This window comes from Suncus etruscus, chromosome 13, assembly GCF_024139225.1.
Source record: "Suncus etruscus isolate mSunEtr1 chromosome 13, mSunEtr1.pri.cur, whole genome shotgun sequence".
NCBI lineage: Eukaryota > Metazoa > Chordata > Mammalia > Eulipotyphla > Soricidae > Suncus > Suncus etruscus.
The window spans coordinates 7,069,362-7,085,861 of NC_064860.1; the positions used below are offsets into that span (position 1 = coordinate 7,069,362).

The window sequence follows — 16,500 nt, forward strand, 5'->3', positions numbered from 1 at the left end:
AGAAGAAGAAGAAGAAGAAGAAAGAAGGAGGAGGAGGAAGTGAAGGAGAAGGAGGGAATGGAAGGAAAGGAAAATATAAAAATAATAAAATAGAAGAGAAACTTGCTTGTCAAGGCTTGCTTTCCAAACCCATGTTCTTCCAAAATAATCTTGCTTGTTTGCCTCAATGCTTTTTTGCTTGCTTGCTTGCTTGTTTCTTTCACTCTAAGAATCATGATTTCTCTTGAACACAAACTTCTCTTTTCTCCTCTCAGAAAACCAGGTTACTCCTGGTTTGCACTCAGAAATTACTCATAAAGGCTCAGGAAACCATATGTGATGTGGAGATCAAACCTGGATCAGTTTTGTGTAAGGCAAACACCCTATCCTCTGTGCTTATTTCTCTAGCCTCTGGGTTACAGTTTCTGGGTGAGATTTTTGTTATTTTAAATACATAGAATAAACATGAAGTTATCAATCTGAAAGATTTATGTCTTCTATAAAAATGATTGTCATTTCAAGATGTATACTAATTTTATATTTTTTCTCAATTTGTGAAAAGCACTTTTTAAAGGAAAGCATTACCTTACTGAAGCAAATTTTCTACTTTACACATTTTTGTTAAAGATGCTTGTAAAGATGCTTACCTTGCTTATCTATCTTTATATTTCATTATATAAAATATATATTCACATATATATTCAAAATTAATTGCTTTACTATATTAAAATGTGTGCTAAGGATACAGTAACATAGCCTGCTTAAGTAATGCACATTACTCTGAAAACAAAGTAATACAAATTTAAAAGTAGCATAGCATCATAAAAATTATGTAATAAAAAAATGTGAATAGTTCTTGGGGATCCAAGCGCACATATTCAGAAAATAAACAACCTATTTAAATGTTATTTCTTACCTTGGAGTAGAAAAACTTTTTAGAAATTAAATTGTCTGGGCACCGAAGCGGTGGCACTAGAGGTAAGGCGTCTGCCTTGCAAGCACTAGCCTAGGACGAACCGCGATTTGAACCCCTGGCATCCCATATGATCCCCCCCAAACCAGGAGCGATTTCTGAGTGCATAGCCAGGAGTAACCTCTGAGTGTCAATGGGTGTGGCCCAAAAATAAAAAACAGAACAAACAAAAGAACAAAAAAAAAACAAAAATGAATTTAAACTGTCTATTCTTTCTCACTTTATGATGATAAGAATTAAGATACACAGAAAGCAAGGTCAGAAAATCAAAGATTTTTTTAAGTTTTTTGTATCAAACTAGACATAAAAACATAAATCACTGTATTTTGTTTGTTTTCTACTAGCATGGGCAAGAGGAAATTCAAATTAAACCATTAAATAGATTTAACTATTTAATCTATTTAATATAGTAATAGTTTTAAACTATTTTATAGATTTATAGTTAAAAACTATCTAACTTTATAGTGGCATAGGCTATTTTCCTTAAATTTACAATCTACACACATTTGACCAAAGGATATGACTTTCATAAAAAATAGCCTTGCAAGCTGTCCACCCAGTTTGATAACTTGCACTGTCAGTGTTTATCCCAGAGTCAAAAGAATGCCTCGAATTCTGCCACACACACACACACACACACACACACACACACACACACACACACACAAAAGACAAAACAAAACAAAAAAAAACAGAACAACAACAAAACCTTCAAATTACGTTTATGGTTGAGCACCGGCAGGTTTCTAAAACTTTTTTGTTGTGTGTTGTTTGAGAACACATATCCCGTATTGCCTAGGATATATTCCTGGCTCCACACTTAGGAATAACCGCTATCTGGTTTCAGGGGCATATGGGTTACAGAAGAGCTAACCCAAGTTAGCAACATGAGGCACAAGCCATTTCTGCTATGCTAGTGCTCCACTTCAGGTTTCCAATACTTCTAAGAATAACTTTTATAGATTCTTTTAATAAGTTTATTTTAACTGTTGTTTGGGGGCCACTAGAGGGCTGTGCTCAGGGATCACTGCTGGCTGTCATGGGGGCCAGATTCTGTACAAGGGAAGGAATCCAAGGCAAGGCAATTGGTACAAAAAAGCATCTTATTCCTTTACTAAAATCTCTGTGGATTTAGGCATTAAGAACTTAAAGGGCATAGACTTGTCTCAGGCGGGGAATGGGGAACCAACAGAATGGTTCTCTTTTGGCATAGATGACCAAAGGCAGGGCAAATTGATGTGAGCAGTTGAAAGCACAGCATGCTATGGCTTGAGAATGTATCTAATTTTGTTTTTTGTAAGATAATAATTCAGACAAGAGCAATATAAATTCTGAGAATCATCTATAGGAAACAAGATGTTGCTATACAAGACGCAAGCAATAATTGCTCTGCTGGATTTCCACTTGGCTATGAGTCTAAACTTTAATTTCCTCTTTTGGGGAATGGCATGGTTACTGTTGCTAGTCTTTGCCATTTTTTGTTGGGTCTGTATTTGGTGTGGAAGCATCTGTCTTTAGTCAGCAGGTCTTTATTTCAATATGAATTATATTCAAGGATCTTTACTGGAAAAAGTACACTCAGGAATTTTATACACACATGGCCTGATTTAAGAAAGTTTCTGGGTTTTTAGTTGATGCTAACGTGAAAGACTTTTGGGAGTCCTGGAGAAGAGTGTATTTGCAGACTGAATTTATAAAAATGTTGGGTCACTTAGGAAGATGTTATAGCCTGTAATAAAACTGCAATTCTCTCCTCACCTGATCTCCAATGTCATAACCTAGTGAAAAGTCGGTTATCTTTCTCTGTTTTGAATCTGGGTTTAACTAACAGAGTGCAATTCATTGATGTGCTAGACCTCACAGTTAGTTTCCTGTCAGTCTTTTTCAAATTATTTCACAAGACCAAGCATCCCTATAAGTACAATAAGTCCTTATAAGTATAAGGACTCCATGCTGTGAAAGAAAATAGGTTTGATGGAGGAGAAAAAAATGTAGAAGGGTAGAAAGGTAGGGAGGAAGAGAAGAGGAGAGTGAGAACGAGATAGATAGATTAGATAGATATAAATAGATAGATAAATGAAAGATAGATAGATAGATAGATAGATAGATAGATAGATAGATAGATAGATAGATGATAGGGAGGTAGGTAGAGTGAAAGAGTGAAAGAATAAACTATATGTTACCAAGTATGTGGGAATATTCAGACCTAGCTGTCAGAGATTAGGTCTATGCATCAGAGACATCACCCATTGATCATTTTCCAATTTTTTGCTTGTTTTTGGGCCACACACACAGCTTTCAAGAGTCACTACTCTCTTTGTGCTCAGAAATATTCCTGGCAGGCCCCAGGCCATATGGCACGCTGGGGATCAGACCTTAGTAGTCTGAGTGCAAAGCAAATGCCCTACCTGTTGTGTACGCCTTGGCCCCACGTTCTAAATTTCTACTTTATAAAATTGTGTGCCAATTTAGAACTTTTTATCATTATATTCTGAAGTTGTGCGTTACACAGCAATAAAAATTCTTAAGTCAAACATCAAAATAATATTGTGATTTTATCATTTTAGTCGTGTTGTTTAAATATAGTCCTTGAACATTGGTTACAATTTCTGCCACACCTTGTATATCATAACCCAAATAAAGATGCTCTTGATGTTTTCACTTATCTTCAAAGCCCAATACAAGTGTATTACAATTTTACATACTTTACTCATATTTCAACTTTCATTACATTCTTATCATTAATTAAATATCTTTTCTTCCCAGGTCAGTTTAGGAATTAAAAAATGACTCAATAAACATTTAACAATTGCAATGCCTTGTTCTTTCACTTTTTTTTATTCAAATCATGATGTTCTCAGCTTTTATCCTATATTATGACTATATATATGTGTGTGTATATACATATATATGTATGTCTTTCTGCTGATCTAATTTATACAGTAACTAAATGCTGATTTAGTGTTTACTTTTAGATACAATATTTGTTCTATTTTGGGCTACTCAATTTCTTTGAGAAACAAAAAGAGCATACCATAAGCATTTCAACAAATAAGCACTTTTTATAGATAAATCTACCTGATATTATTCTTGCAAAGAGATATCTTTGGTAATATATGCATATGTCTCTTAAAATGATTTCCCAGAACTATCTTCCATAAGAACAATTAATCCTTGGCCTGAATAGGTGATTGTAGTTTAAAAAATTACTTTTATTTTTAAAACAGAGAGTGGATTACTTATATAAACTTGTTTTCACATTTTTCGAAATTATTTCATGACCCACATGTTTTTAAGATCTTTTAAATATTTACTTATTTATTGGATGCATTTGCAGGCCACACCTCTGGTTCTTTGGGCTTATTTCTGGCTCTCTGCCCAGGGATGCGTCCCAGGGATCCTCAAACTTTTTAAACAGGGGGCCAGTTCACTGTCCTTCAGACTGTTGGAGGGCCAGATTATAGTAAAAACAAAAATTATGAACAAATTTCTATGCACACTGCATATATCTTATTTAGAAGTGAAGAAACAAAATGGAAATAAATACAATATGTGGCCCGCGGGATGTAGTTTGAGGACCATTGGCAGTGCCCAAGTGATCAGATGCAGTAACAGGAATTTATCCACATAGGCTGTCCTATCGCTCTGTCTACAAATGTATCTATCTTTTGACTTATAAAAGTGAAATGAATATTTTAATAATTTTAATAATTTTATTAAACCAGGGAAAATCTTGAACTTAGTGAACTCTATTATCTGTATTATAGCAATGGTCTTATTTTTTGTTTAATTCATGTATTTTTATTTATTTTGAAGAAATTCCCTAGAGATCCTTATGGATCCCAGGGGAAATTCTTGGCTAATCTGGTCAGCCATTCAATGTAAGGGTCCAAGGGTGAATTATTGCTCAGGTACCAGAAATGAAATGAACAATTTGGAGATGCTCAGGGGCCTATGTGGTACTGGAACCATGGCATGTGTCTTCAAGCCTGAACTATTTTCCTTGCCCCTAGAAACATCCTTTCAACTTTGTTCTCTTTCACCTTACTTAGTTATAGGTAATTTTTGAGGTGGGCAGATGTGAACTATACAGCACTAGTTGTTTAAACGGGGACGATTAAAGACAATTATCTAGAATATCGGGAAGTGGTAAAGAGATTATAGCTCCAAGTCAAGATAGCAAACCTTTGCAAAAGTGCAAAAAAGGCCTAACAGAGGTTTGATCTAGACAAGTGAAGAGACAATAGAAAGGAGGGGACAGATGGAAGCAAAACTAGCGATTAACAAGTTCCTGAAACAGTTTTCTATTCATGTCATCTTAGAAAATGAAAATGCACTGTAGTGAGCACTAAAACAAACACAACCAAAAGGATGTTTTCTTAACTGGGAAATTATGATGTGCAGTTATGTTTGGTTTCTAAATGCAAATTTTTGCATGGAGGCTGCATTTATGGAGCAACTGAAAACAACCACAATTCAGTATATAAGAGTAGAAACAAAACAAACTAGCTGCACTTGGCATAGTAATGAGAAGCCCTTTAAATTAAATCTTTATGCAGATTCTATTTTATCCTGCAAACTTTTCATGGAGCCTGCTGCAAGGCTGATGTGTAAACCAACAGCTAGATACGCTCTGTGTAGAGAGTAGCCTGTTTGGTAGCAGCTGGCTTGGCTGTATGCCTTTCTAATGGTAATGAAGTCACACAGCTGCTAGGACAATCAGCTGGAGTTCAGATTATTACCAGCTAAATGGATATCCATTGACTAGCTTCTTATCCGGACTCATTAAAGTTCAGTATTGACAAATGAAGAGTGGCTAGAAATTTACAGCTAAGAGGCATCTAGCAATGAACATGTTGACTTTTTTTTCCCTCTATAGCTTTCTCCTTGTGATATCAGAGTATCATCATCTATCTGTGATATGATTACTAACTTTAGTACTGGAAAATTTTAAACACTCTTCCACTTTTTTTATACAAAGAACAAATGTTCTGAAGCACACAAATCATTTGCATGAAGGAGAAGTTAACAGTATCTGAAGAAAAAATATTGCTAGCAGCACTGCTTTTCCCTAAAATAAATAGAAAGAAATATATGATTCCCACAAAATGTTGATAGTTGACTTAACAGTTATGTTAATTTTAGACACTGTAATTTGTAGGTATCTTAGCGAATAATACTAAATGATGCCATAACCAATCTAGATCAACAACATTTAGTTAATTTATTATCACCATAATAATTTTTTAAGAAACATTTTTAAGAAACCCATGACTAATAGTCAACATTTAAACCAATCATGTAAGTGGAAAACACAACTTCATAATAGGTACATGCTCTTGCTCTGCGTTATTTTTAATCCCACTGTCCTTAATCTCCATTGTTCTTTCTTTGGAGCAGGGTTGGGCCACAACTGGCAGTGCTCAGGGGTTACTCCTGGCTCTGCACTCAGAATTGCTCCTGGTGGACTCGGGGTCCATAATGAGATGCCAAGATTCTAAACCAGGACATTCCTGGGTTGGCCTCATGCAAGGAAAATGCCCTACTGCTATGGTATCTCTTTAGTCCCAGTCTGCATTGTTCTGAATCCCACTCTAAGGTCATGAATTATAGTATTAAGTCCCAATCCTCCATATACTATGTTTTTTCAGTTCTAATATCTTCATATCTTTCACCAGAGAGATAATGCTGTGGATAAGGTAGTTGACCTGCAATTGGCCAACCCAATTATAATTGCTGACACCAATTATGGTCTCCTGAGCACTGTTACAAATCATCTCTTGAGCACTCAGTCAGAAGTAATCTCTGAGCACCACTGAAGATACTTCCAATATACCAAAATAGTATGTTTCTCTTTTTTTTGTTTTAGAGATTTTTTACCTTATTCTCCATGTTCTTCTCCATTCTTTCTTATATGTTAGCTATCTGTCACAGCCCATTTAATGCCTTTAAAATGTTTTTAAAAATACTTGGGCTGTATTTTCCAGCTTGCACCTCCAAAATTTAAGCTAAAATTTGTGCCCAGCCATATAGCTATAGAATTAGTTGCCTTAAGATTTGATTAAATATATTTTTACTCTTTTGTCTTTTGAAAAAAGTAAATTTTTAATATGCTTTCCTCAAAGACATATGAAAGTAGAAAGTCTAGAGCAGCCCAAATATAATAACCTTTCAACACCTGATTTATTTGTATTAGTACTTTTCCTCTACCCTCTTTCTTAAACTATAGTAAACATTATTTTCCGAGTCAATCAGATTGTTTACATACCAAAAACTTTGTGATTTAAGATTGCTATCTTAGCACTCACATTTTTCTATTGGTCTGCCTGAGAGTGTCATAGAAAAGTGCTACAAGACAAGATTTAAGATGTTATTAAATGTATATTCTCTCAATCACACTTTGTACTACATTATTACTAATTATACTTCCTAGTAACTCAGAAAAATAGATTTTGGCAATATCTTTCTATTAGAAAAGAACAAAATTTAGGCTTCCCACAAACCAAAAATTACAAACTCCTTCACAGAGAGGTTGTTCCAAAGAACATTACTCAAAGTAACTCTAAATTTTTAGAAAAGGATATTTTCAAAAGTCAATTGCTTAGACTTACCCTGAGCTCTGTGCTTCAGAGTCACTCACTCTTGGTGATATTTTGGGAATTATTTGTGGGACTAGGCTAAAACCTAGATCTGACACATATAAGACAAGCACTTTTACATGTTATATTACCTCTTGTCCCCCCAACAGATATCTTCAGAGGCAAATGAAAAAAATCTATAGTTACAAATCTATCTTGTACCAATTTTTGAACCTTGTGCAGGGATCTAGTAAACTAAGTTTCAGATGGTGATGAAAGGAACCTAGAAAACAGAAAAGAAAGTTTTCTGAATTGGTACAAATCTGCACTTGTTGTCTGAAGGTCTAGTCAATTCTAGACTTCAGGAGTCATTTACCCTCTTTATATCTGAAGCAAAGTTTGGTGTCAATTAATACATTTATTAATTGATGAATTTTTAAACAAAGATGTGCTACTGTCTGTGTAAAACCCAGTGACAAAAAGTAAATCTCCTTCTTGATTTCAAAGCATTCATACCTGGGATTCCTAGAGCACTTGACAGCCCATAATCTTACTTATGTAGAGAGTACACTCGGGGATTTATCACTTGCAAAAAAAAATAATTGACTATTGACAACTCTCTTATATTACACACATTGGTACTGTTTTATAATCTATTATCTGCTCTGCTTTCCAGTAGGCAGCACTATGTCTGGCCTGTAGATTGAAAATAATAGTAATAGGTGTCACTTCAAATAAGGAGTTATGCATTAGGTATATTTTTCTTCTTTCCTTTCTACTATTCCCCATGTCGGTTAGTTGGTTTCAAGACAAGCTTACTTGTAATATGGCACAATACTAGCTGCAAGTGACTAGGTTCTTTATAGGAGAGCCCCCATATCCATAACAAAATATAGTTTGTCTTAGATACAATTAAGAGTAAGTTTGAGACTTTTATATAACCTCAAAACCTACTGATGTACTCTATTGTAACAATAATGTAATAATTATTGTTCAACTAATGGCATAAAAATTAAAGATGAATGTATCTTCTCAGCGTTTTCATGATGACTCCTGAACATAGCATTCCATTTACTGGCTAATAATATATTTTGTGTTTGTTTTGGTGTCACACTTGGTGATGCTCAGGGGTTACTCCTGGCTTTGCACTCAGAAATTGCTCCTGGCTCAGGAGACCATATGGGACACCAGGGATCAAACCCAGGTCTGTCCTGTGTCAGCCACGTGCAAGACAAATGCTATACTACTGTGTTATTGCTCCAGCCCCTGGCCATTAATATTTTGGAATGGTATTTAGGCTCAAAATTTTTGTGCAAATGATTTCCGGTGTTAATGAAATACTTAGCTTTCCTGAATATGCTCTCAGGGATATTCCTAAAATATTAAATTTGCAAAATACAAATCCCAAAGGTGACTTTGTAGTCAGTATATTAGCAGGGATAATCCAAATATGATTAAATGTTTCATGCTTTCAAGCCATAAGATGTGAGAGGATGTTTTCATCTTGTACTTAACACAGATTTTTATCAAGTGTTCTGATTTCTGCTGACATTTAGAACTATTTGTGGATTCATTGTCTTTTTTCACCCTTCTCCTCAGGTATCTATGGAAGGTCATATGTTGAACCAATGCAGTGCTTCCCAAGAAGGATTTCCTCTTTAAAACACCACATTTGACAGCATGATCTGTACTATCCATCAACATTCCATTATGCTGGCACAGGTCTGACCAAATTGAAAACAGGCATAATGCCAACCAGGCAGATGGCACGAGGGGACAGAGCCAAGAAAAACATGTGAATCAACTGTGGGTATTGATGGCATAATTCCCAGACATAGGAGTCCAAACACTTGTCCATCCTGAGCTTATAATGTATACTTGCAGATACACAGATTTGTCAACATTAATCAAGGTCTAGCATTAATTTCTAAAAAATATTTTAAAGTCATCTTTACTAGCTGAAAGTAGCTATAAGGCGACAAATTTGGATGTGTATTGAAGTTAGTTAGGTGACATTACTTCAGTATATCATCTAATACAATCAAGAATAAATTAAGTATTTACAGCAAAATCATTTATTAGTGAAAGGACCAGTTCATGACTGACTTTATATATACAACAAAAAAAACAAAATAAATATGTCTAAATAAAATATATGTTAACATCTCAAATTTTTCCCCAGACTTCATATTATGACTAAATGTGTCACATTTAAGCTTCTGCATGTTTAATTAAAATGCATTCGTATATAAATTACTGAAGCTTATTACTGTGATTGAGCATAAGACCAAATATGATGGACAGTAACTAATTTGAAAATTATTAAAATTATCTTCCGGTTTTTTTATATTTTCCTAAAATTTCCTAAATGGCTGCCACATAATTGTATGTTCTGTCTTCAAAGTTTACCTTTTGGAAGAAAAATATTTTTAACAGGGGAATATGAACAAATAAGTTTGGAAATAAAACAGTAAGTTAAGTTGCTGTGAGCTTTTCTGTATGCAAACACTACTGTTCTATCCCAAGCAACACATATGGTGTCTAGAGCACTGCTGTGACTGATATTTGAGCACAGAGAAAGGAGTTACCTCACAGCACAGGTGGGTTTCTCAACCCCCAAACTCCCAAGTATTTCAGAAATTATCGAATGTTGTATCTTGAAAAAACTTCTTTCAATTAACAAAGAAATGATGATTTCTGAAAATTTACTCAACCTCATCATTCTCCTTACTTATTTCTTTCAGTCAATTATGTACTCACTCATCCACCAAATTAACTGTTGAAATAGTACAGATGCCAAAAAAGTGAGATCAGGCATGTAGTCGAAAGTCTAGATGCAGATTTAAAAGAATTAGATAATTTCACCAATGAATACGTGTTAAGAGATTAGGTTTTCATTCAAGGTAGAAAATGACATCCATTATAAAAGTATCATTAATAACTCTCTTTAATATTTAATCAGAAATAATGATTAAGACAGAACCCATACTTTATTATTCTATCTTCTACATGGATTAAGAATAAGTGATCACATTTGACAGTATTACTTATAATTAAAGTGAATCTAAAAACTTTTTATTTTAATCTCTATGGCACATTCAAACTACAACTGTGTTAAGAGCTTACTCTGTCTTAATTACATGCAAAAATATTGTGTATTTCCAAATTTCTCAATTAAAACTATATAAAATGAATAAGCTGTTTGAGTATATTAAAGGTGAGACTTCTTTGTGTTTATTCAGCTTAATCACTCACACTAGGCGCCTAAATTAGCAATCATGGGGTAACATGATTGCACATGACCAATCAATTTTATTTATGGCCACGTGGTAGCTAAAGCACTGTCAGGAGTGAGCCTCAGCACAAAAAAAAAGAAAAGAAAAGAAAAGAAAAGAAAGTAAAGAAAGAAGAGGAATAAATAGTTAAAGGAACTAAAGAAAGAGAGAAAGAAAGAAAAGAGAAGGAAGGAAGAAAAAAGAAAGGAAGGAAAGAAAATGAAAGAAAGGAAGAAAGAAAGAAGAAAAAAGAAAAAGGAAAGAAAGAAAGAAAGAAAGAAAGAAAGAAAGAAAGAAAGAAAGAAAGAAAGAAAGAAAGAAAGAAAGAAAGAAAGAAAGAAAGAAAGAAAGAAAGAAAGAAAGAAAGAAAGAAAGAAAGAAAGAAAGAAAAGAAAAAGGAAGGGAAGAATGGAGAGAAAGAAAAATAAAGAAAAAAGAGAAAGAAAACAAAGAAGAAGAAAGAAGGAAAAAAAGAAGAAAGAACAAATACATTTTAATAATTGAAGTCATTCAGACACAGAGAGTTATTACCAACACTTTCTTATCATACAACAAGAATCTTCTTTAAACAAGGTCATTTACCTGAGTTACAAATGAAGAATTTTTATCTTTATAGCTGAGAGTCATTTTATATTTTGAGTACAAGAATTTTCTATTGAAATAATTATTTTTTAATATTTTAAATGTGTGTAATGGGTTCAAATGTGTTGCTCTGCTCATATTATTCAGTCATGACATGTATTTAATTTCATTGAAAAGTGCTAGAATAAAATTATGAAAATGAACAAATGCATAATGCTCAAAATATAAAATTGTTCTATATATTCTTTTTTGTTTTGGTTACTGCAAAGAAAAAGCTCTACCTCCAATCTTATACATGGAGTCAGTTTACTTTTAGTTTTAGATATTTCTCAACTATGAATTAAAATTAAAAAAATACATTAAATGCATATAGAATGCTTTCTACTTAATTTAAGAACTAATTATATTTTACTTATTTCAATAAAATAAATATTTAAGATCTAATGATTTGTCATCAAGAATTTAGTCCTATGATATGTATCCATGGGGTGATATAAATAATAAACAAATCAATTCCTCATTGAATCATGATGTCTATTTCCCTTGACAAATAGACAAAAATGAATGTAAGTTCTTTAACCAAGTATATTTTATTTGAGAATAGAAAAATAGAAGCAATATAGGAGCATAATATCTCACCTCAAAATAAATTACACAATGTTATTAATTTGTATTTTTGAAATATAATTCACAAATAGAACTATAGAACTATCATTCGCATCATTTGCACAGCATACAGATATTATTACTAACATAATTTATGAATCTTATGAGCTGCCAATAATAATTCATTTAAATGCCTTAAAATAAAATATACAATGAATATAAATATAACTACAAAACTATTTAATATATATTATCAAAATTGATGTGTATTAGTATAAAAATCATTCCAAATAAATATATTACCACAAAGTTATAATAAAGGTATTATTAATTTTGAATGTAAAATATAAGGATTTATTATTAAAAAGGCAATGAGCTACTTATAATGAAACATTTTATAAAAGTACAAATTTTAAAGTACTTTTGAAGATAATATATCAAAAAAACAAGAAATTAAAAAATCAATAAAAACAGTATATTATGAATAACCCCATTAACAAATTACGTCAAGAAATGAAAAGAAAGTTCTTGAAGAAAGCAAATAGATGTCCAAAGGTCATATGAAGTTATTACCTACATTACTTGTCATCTGAGAAATAAAATAAAAGCAACAATTTGATATCAACTTCTACCAGTGAGACTGGCACACATCACAAGAAGTGAAATAACAAAAGTGAGTGTGGACGTGGGAAAAAAAGGTCCCATAGCTGGTGGGAATATTGACAGTTTCAGCCCCCTTTTTTTGTTTGTTTTTGGGGTCAGACCCGGCAGCGCTCAGAGGTTACTCCTGTTTCTCCTCTCAGAAATCACTCCTGGCAGGTTGGGGGACCATATAAAATAAAGGGATTCCTGCATAGGCTACATGCAAGGCAAATGCCCTATCACTGTGCTATCTTTCCAGCCTCCAAGTTCTGCCTTTTTGAAAAACAATATTGACACCAAAAAATTATGAGCTTCTCTACGACCCTCCTATGGTCATTGTAGTCCTTTTACAATAGTCAATATTTTGGAACCACTCAAGTGTCCAAAAAACATATGACTGTATAAATAGACTATGGTGTATCTAATATAATGGGATACTACAGGTTATCGGAAAGATGAAATTATGCAGATTAATATGTGGAGGATTTGTAGAGCATAATATTGGGAAAGTTAGTCACTCAGAAAAGAACAGACACAGGGCATCTGTTATACAAAAAAAGCATAGTAGGATAATAACAAATGCTCAAAGGCATTTGACAGTGAAATAGATCCTTAGTAAGAAGTTTACAAGGATATTCAGCAATCAAGTAGGGGGCACTGTCACAAGAGTGGAATGAAGCACATCTTCTGGTGGAAGGGATGGTATTAGAATAATATATGCAAAAACATAAAGTGAACAGTATTGTTAAACCATGGTACTGAAGGTAAAATTTAAAAGATAAAATTACAAATAAAATTTGAATAAAAACAGATAGACAGCTGGCCAAGATAAAAATGAACAAAATGTTGTTCGTTAATTATAGAAAGAAAGATTAAAAAACATTTACTTCATGGAGTTGTATGCATGCATGCTCCTTCTCAAGAAAAAAAATTCTTCATGAATTTTTGAAAGTCTGTAGAGTGCAGGCTGGTGTGGTGCGGGGAGGAAAGACACTTGGGATATTGGTCATGGGAATGTTGCACATATCTATTATATATAATATATACTAAAAAGAAAGTAAAGAAAAGATAAGACCTCCCAATGCTTACCACAGGCTGTGTTCTTTACATGACTGTATAGAAAGAGGAGGTACAGTAAATACACCCATATATACACCTCAACCCAGGCCCTTTGCCTGGTCTGTAAAAAATTTTTTCATGCATTTTTGAAAGTGTAATATTCTCAAATATTATCAGAACCAATGAGGTTAACAAGATTTAACTACTTGTGTAATGTCTTTGACCCAGTATGCCTGGGCAGGGTATTGGAATTTACATATCCAATATGACCCCAGGCTGGGGCCTGAGACATTTTTCAGTGAATAAGGTGCTTAAATTACAGGTGGCTGTCCCAAGCTTGAACCACTACATCATATATTCCCTTGAGCACATCAAAAAATGAGCCCTGAACACAACCAGGTGTGATCCAAAAAAATCAAAGATACCTTCTAGGTATTGATGCTCAAGTGAGTTACTGAATATAAATCATGAAGTTCCATTCACTTTTAAAATGTTGGCAAAAATGGTATACATATACTTGCATGCAAACCAATTTTCATTCTCTTGAGCATATTTCTGGTGCATACTGATCTTTCAAGACGTTAGCACAATGTTATTTAAAGAGGCTCTCTCATTGTACTTTAAAGAAATTAAAGAGGGTTTCTTGCTTTGATTATTACATCACTTAGATTACTTTAAATTATGACTTTTCTTAATTATGTACATTGGTAATCTTATTGTAATTCATATGACTTTCCCTAATAATAATATTGTGTTCATGTGCAAAATAGCACTTAAAATTTAACTTTGGTGAAATGTCTCTTAAAGTCATTGGTCCAGAATTAAACGTGTATTGTCTACCATGACGGTGGTGGAAGGAAGTGGAGATTCTGAGAACGAGGTGATATAGAAGGTGGCAAATTATCTGTAACACTAATGCAAACTACAGTGCCTAAAAGGAAAAATTAAGGGTAGGCAAGGATAAGGTCATAGAACTTTGAGAAACTGGAAAATTGCTAGAAGAAAGATGACACTGGTGAATGGATTGCTACTGAAATAGTATATGCCTAAAACTCAATCATAAATATCTTTGTAAATCAGGGAACCCCCTAAAAAAGTAAATTAAAATATATGTTTATTTATTTCTTTTGTCATAAAGTTTCCAGTACTTTGTAGTATATCTGGTTTCAAAAATAACTGCTTATTTAAATATTTATTTTATTGGGTGTTATTCATTTTTAATATATATTTCATTTAAACAACTTGATTTCATACATGATTGTGTTTAGGTTACAGCCATGTAAAGAACACCACCCATCACCAGTGCAACATTCTCATCTCCAATGTCCCAAATCTCCCTCCTCCCCACCCTACCCCAACCTGTACTCTAGACAGGCTTTCTATACCCCTCATACATTCTCATTGTTAGGATAGTTCACAATGTAGTTATTTATCTAATTAAACTCATCCCTGTTTGTGGAGAGCTTCATGATGTGGGCTGTAACTTCCAGCCTTCCTCTTTTTTGTGTCTGAAAATTATTATTGCAAAAATGTCTTTCATTTTTTTAAAACCCATAAATGAGTGAGACCACTCTGCATCTCTCTCTCTCTGACTTATTTCACTCAGCATAATAAATTCCATGTACATCCATGTATAGGAAAATTTCATGACTTCATCTCTCCTGACAGCTGCATAATATTCCATTGTGTATATGTACCACAGTTTTTTAGCCATTCATCTGTTGAAGGGCATCTTGGATGTTTCCAGTCTTGCTATGGTAAATAGTGCTGCAATGCATATAGGTGTAAGGAAGGGATTTTTGTATTGTATTTTTGTGTTCCTAGGGTATATTCCTTAGTGTGGTATAGCTGTATCATATGGGAGCTCAATTTCCAGTTTTTGGAGGAATCTCCATATTGCTTTCCATAAAGGTTGAACTAGGCGGCATTCCCACTAGCAGAGAATAAGAGTTCTTTTCTCTCCACATTCCCGCCAACACTGCTTGTTCTCATTCTTTGTGATGTGTGCCAATCTTTGTGGTGTAAGGTGGTACCTCATAGTTCTTTTGATTTGCATCTCCCTGATGATTACTAATGTGGAGCGTTTTTTCATGTGTCTTTTGGCCATTTGTATTTCTTCTTTATCAAAGTGTCTGTTCATTTCTTCTCCCCATTTTTTGATGGGATTAGATGTTTTTTCTTGTAAATTTCTGTCAGTGCCTTATATATTTTGGAGATTAGCCCCTTATCTGATGGGTATTGGGTGAATAGTTTCTCTCACTCAGTGGGGTGCTCTTGTATCTGGGGCGCTATTTCCTTTGAGGTGCAGAAGCTTCTCAGTTTAATATATTCCCATCTGTTAATCTCTGCTTTCACTTGCTTGAAGAATGCACTTTCCTATTTGAAGATGCCTGTAGTCTCAATGTCCTGGAATGATTTGCCTACGTGTTGTTCTATATATCTTATGGTTTTGGGTTTGATATCGAGGTCTTTAATCCATTTGGATTTTACCTTTGTACATGATGTACAACTGGAGGGGGCATCTAAGTTCAATTTTTTGCAAGTGGCTAGCCAGTTGTGCCAATACCACTTGTTGAAGATACTTTCTTTGCCCCATTTAGGATTTTTTGCTCCTTTGTCAAAAATTAGGTGATTGTTTGTCTGGAGGACATTCTCTGAGTATTCAAGCCTATTCCACTGATCTGAGGTCCTGTATTTATCCCATACCATGCTTTTTTGATAACTATCACTTTGTAGTAAAGTTTAAAGTTGGGGAATGTAATTTCTCCCATATTCTTTTTCCCAATGATTGCTTTAGCTACTCTAG

General features: G+C 33.7%; 1 protein-coding gene and 1 non-coding gene across 2 annotated transcripts in view; one reads left to right on the top strand and one right to left on the bottom strand.

Moving 5' to 3' along the window:
• DGKB (diacylglycerol kinase beta) overlaps nucleotides 1-16,500 on the bottom strand; it is a 754,568-nt gene that overhangs the window by 348,627 nt on the left and 389,441 nt on the right. The gene's annotated exons all lie outside the window — the stretch shown is intronic.
• On the top strand, nucleotides 13,708-13,836 carry LOC126026421 (small nucleolar RNA SNORA51). Its single transcript, XR_007501703.1, has one exon. It is a non-coding gene; the product is annotated as a small nucleolar RNA SNORA51 (small nucleolar RNA).